Here is a 4,585-nt window from a genome sequence, read left to right as displayed (position 1 = left end):
CGCACATCACTGAAGAGCATAAAAAAGGTTCTTAAAAGTGTTTTCAAATTCACAAAACAAGATAATACGCGTGCTAAGCTCGCTTTATAATGTATAGAAATTCGGTCTATTTTTTTCCATACTGACCACTTGAGAAACTTTTGACAAAGCAAAAACACTGCATCTCTATCTATCATTGAATCTTTGACATGTAGTAAAACACATGCTTACCAAAACGTTTCAAAGACCTACATGTTATTTAATGATCGGAACTGCTCGGACATTATATATTAGAAGGGAACCTACTAACAGCTTCGCTTAAATATAAGGCAAATACCTTCTTCATATTGTTTATAGTTCAATATAACATAGAGGGTCGACAAATGATTTTTTTTTATAGATTCTAGCTTTTTTATTACGACAAATTATAAACTTTTACTTACAAGGTATAAAAAAGTTCTATTTATAGATTTCTTTCAGCGAGAAAATTTTGATGTTTTTTCAGGTATTTTCCTTAACGATCCATTTTGAATAAGCATTGGTTTAAACTTCAAAGCGGAAAGAACAAAGGTAAGTTTTTAGACAGACCTTATCGAACACAAGGGCATGCTCCCAAAATATGTAACCTGGCTAATTTGATTTAACCTGTAAACCCCTTCACGTTTTCTTTTGCGAACGTCGTGTATACAAATTTTGGTTTGATTGTTATATAATAGACGTTTTTGATTACAATGCTGCTAACGAGTCGTTACTCCTTGAAATATTTATACAGCATACCGACGTTTACAATATTGATATGAGTGCATGATATTTCTTTTTTGTTGTTTATAGTTTTGTTTTTCGGTATCTAATTGACTCTTAAACATTGTATGCAGGACTTATACTTGCTATTAAATATAAATTTTCTACCGTCTTACAATATGTTATAAACCATTGGTATCAATCCTTACTCGGACGCCACAAACCATACTGAGTGTATTTGCCTCTTTTTTTGTTCGCAGGATTGAAGCTGTTTTTTTTTTTTTTTGTTTTTTGGTTTGTTTTTTGTTTTGGTTTGTTTTTTTTTGTGACAAGCGAGGTCTTTGATTGCAAGTTCTGGACGCAAGTCTAATTCAAGCTAACTTGAACGGTGTTGAATTTTAGTATACTCTTCATATTTCTCTAAACCAAGGCCAGCGTCTTCCTGTTGTTATTGACGTGTGCCTTCACTGCAAAATACAAATGTCATAAAGCGTATTTACTTCTTCCGGCTTTAAATGACATCATAAAGATCCATGTAGTTAGCCATTAACATTTTCTCAAAAGGCAAGGTTAAATGAGGATCAATAAATCCCTTCTCATGAATGTGCGAACTATATCACACAAAATGATGTTTGCAGGAGCTTCTCTTGCCAATGGCTACACAATATAGATTTTCTTTGTATAAAGATGTACAATCTATATTCTGCATGTATTCCTATTTTTATATTGCTTTTTCTGAAAGATTTACAATAAAAATAATATTTTTTATTTCCACAATCATCATAACTTATTCATGAAGAAATCTATATATTCATGTAGTAGTCTATGTCTGATTTGCCATTTGGACATGATTCCTTGTGGTTTATGTTTTATCTATCTAGGGAGAAGAAAACAAGGAAAGTTCACATATCATATTATACTGTGCTACATAGAAATATATACAGTCACCTGACTTGCTTAACTAATAAGAAGAAAAAAGATGCATTGATATTTACACTCAAAAAGGGCATTAATATCATAGAGATATAGACACAGAAAGCATCTACAGAATTTCTTAGCATACTTTTCTCAGTAAGTACACATGTACATGTATAGTTTAAACGTGTAAGGAAAAGGATTTGTTGGTAAACAATAGTCTATGAACAGTGTACTGCATGTTTTTAGGGGTTGAATTAAAAAACACCCCAACTGTTTAAACAAATACGTTTTACCAAAACTGAACTTACCTGGAGTGAAGGTTACCGCACTAATTACCCTTATGGGATGTTGAACAGAAAAAAAAGGTAGCCAGGCAGGCAAGCTCTGCTTTACTTTGGCTTTTCTATCATGATAACTTGCACAGGTTGATTTAGACCCATGCATTATTACACTTTTGACAATTTTCTGTTTTCAGACCATGACTCACAAACTCTGGCAGCAAATGTCCATGAAACTTTGGTGAATTGTTTATTTCCATTCATGTAAGCTTCCTATTGACTTTTATGTCTGTCCTTCCATCCATGTTAACATGTCACACCGCAACTTGAGAACCCCTCGGTCAATATACTTCAAACTTTTGTTAAAATGCCCTCAGGGCTCGACTTTAGATACCACGTGATAAAGCCTGTATAAAAAAACACTTTATTTCAGAATCCCCTCTCATCTACTTCATCTTGACCGATCGACTAAGTTATTTTTTGGCGGTGCATTTGGGAAATTTCCGTAACAGATTTCTCAGCTTGTAAAGGTGTGAATGTTTAGATAATTGGTATATATTGCCTTGACATGATGATCTGTACCATGTAAGAATCTCCCTTTCTTAGGTTTGACAAAAATAGTTTACCGGGGAAATTTAGCACGACCTAGCATGCAGCATCTTGTTATTATTTTTTATATAATTGGATTGACAATTTCTGAGTTGTAAGACTTTGTTTTAAAAGATTTCGAATATCATTACATCAAGCTATACACAGTACTTTGTTATAATGGATCTTATATCTGAAGTTAAACACGAAAAAAAAGATGTATCTCCTAAAAGCGGGATATTATCTCTGATAGCTCTGAAAATATCATGTGCTTTGTGCCCTGCGGTATGACATCGGGTGGTTGAAATCAATGAGCTAAAATAGAATGGCGATTCCCCAACATTTCACAGTTCCAGATTATGTGTCACATACCATGGTTGATGATCTGAAACCTTGAATTTTATTCTCAAGGTCAAATTAATTATTTTGCAATACCGATTTATGTCTGAGATGCGATTTTGCTGTCATTTTGTGTATGCATATTAGCATATTAGTACAAGGGTTGAGATAACCCCATGCATGCCTACTCGTCAACCGAAGTATCATTTCAGGTACCCTTATACCTGCAATTTACGAATATTTTTGTCCCCAAAAAAATAAAATGAAGCATTTTTGTATTTTTTGGCCACTAATTATACCTCGTTGGAGCACAAATCAATTATTTTTACATTTTTTCATTCTTTGAATTTCTTTCTCCTACAAAACAAAGTAAACTGACAAAAATAGGTATCAATATGTAGCCCATTTACTCAACTATACAGTGGTACCAGAGAATGGTGCGGTACCACTTAGAGTTTTAGGGTAAAATAAAAACAGTTACCCCTATCCCACCCAGCATATCTTGGAAAAGCTCAAATATTGATAACTTGGGCTCATTTGGAAGCTAAGGTACTATATTAATGTACAGTATCACACAAAAGCTTGTTTAATCTACGGTACTCTGAAAGAAAGCATACAACGTGTTATACAGAAGAAATTTTGTAATTCTGAAAATTCTCGGTTTTACAATTTCACAGTTATTGTCACCCCCCCCTTTTCAAGAAAAATCTAAGCTCCTGAATCGATCAGATATATCTATCGAAGGACACCAAATTTGAAACGTTTCATTTGAAAAATATTATATTTAGTTTGTTCACATATGCTGTCCCAGGAAGGTTTAGACGCTAAAATAATTGAGTCACAAAAACCTTGACCCAGCGGGGTACAAATATAGGCTAACACTGAAAAAGGCTCCGATAATATATACGTCGGAGGATAATATTTGGGGAGGGAGTGTGCTGATGACTAAAACCAGGATTAAATTAGTGGGACAATCAACATTTTCTTGCTTTCCACCATTCCCTGAAATAAGCATTTTCTTCATTTTTTGTATGAATTGATTGTTTCTTAGTTTTAATAGCAAATTTCAAATTCTTTAACAACTTTCATTCTGGTAATAATCATAAATGCCCTATCAAACATCTAATCACAACAAAAAACAAGTTTTAAAATGTTCTGTATGATGGTTCGTTTTGGGGATTAATTATAAATTGTCTGTGTTTATTTATACAGGGAATGGATGTGGTATGATGAACAACAGGGAAGCAGATATAAAGTAAAATAAAGAATCCTAATGGTAAAACCTGAATTTATTTAATCCATTAATCGATGGGCAAAGCATGTTCCTCTTTATGTATTGTTCCTGACGAAGCACCTGCATCATGCAATAATGAATAAAAATGAAGCTAAAATAAAATAAAATATATCATACAATGTTGCTGCACTTGAGAACCATGATTCATGACCAACCATCATGTAAGCTGGACAAGGAAAACATTTTGAAAATACATAGTATATGTACATGCACCATCTTTTCACATGAAATTATTACGCATTTGTCATATTAGTATTCTTTCACACACGAAAAAACGCATGTTAAACGCATGATAACATGTGTGATTTATGTGTTTCACATGTGTTTTTCACACAGGTATCAAATGTATGTGACACGATATGAAATACATGTGCAGCATTTTTACCAGTGTAGTTTTAGTTAGCGTACGATAAAAAACACAAGTAAATAATTTTGCTGCAAAAATTAG

General features: G+C 33.2%; 1 long non-coding RNA gene across 2 annotated transcripts; it reads left to right on the top strand.

The window, feature by feature from the left end:
• The first annotated feature begins 482 nt into the window (after positions 1-482).
• Positions 483-4,218, top strand: LOC148600334 (uncharacterized). 2 transcript variants are annotated; one of them, XR_015918243.1, is made up of 4 exons: positions 483-549; positions 1,602-1,791; positions 2,114-2,180; positions 4,056-4,218. It is a non-coding gene; the product is annotated as an uncharacterized LOC148600334 (long non-coding RNA). The 2 variants fall into 2 exon arrangements; XR_015918244.1 differs by lacking the exon at positions 2,114-2,180.
• Positions 4,219-4,585: the final 367 nt, after the last annotated feature.

This window comes from Perna viridis, chromosome 13, assembly GCF_037379345.1.
Source record: "Perna viridis isolate PV_CMFRI_1.1 ecotype Kerala chromosome 13, ASM3737934v1, whole genome shotgun sequence".
In the NCBI taxonomy this organism is placed as follows: domain Eukaryota; kingdom Metazoa; phylum Mollusca; class Bivalvia; order Mytilida; family Mytilidae; genus Perna; species Perna viridis.
The sequence above is the reverse complement of the archived record's forward strand: the minus strand, read 5'-3'. Positions and strand labels throughout refer to the sequence as shown.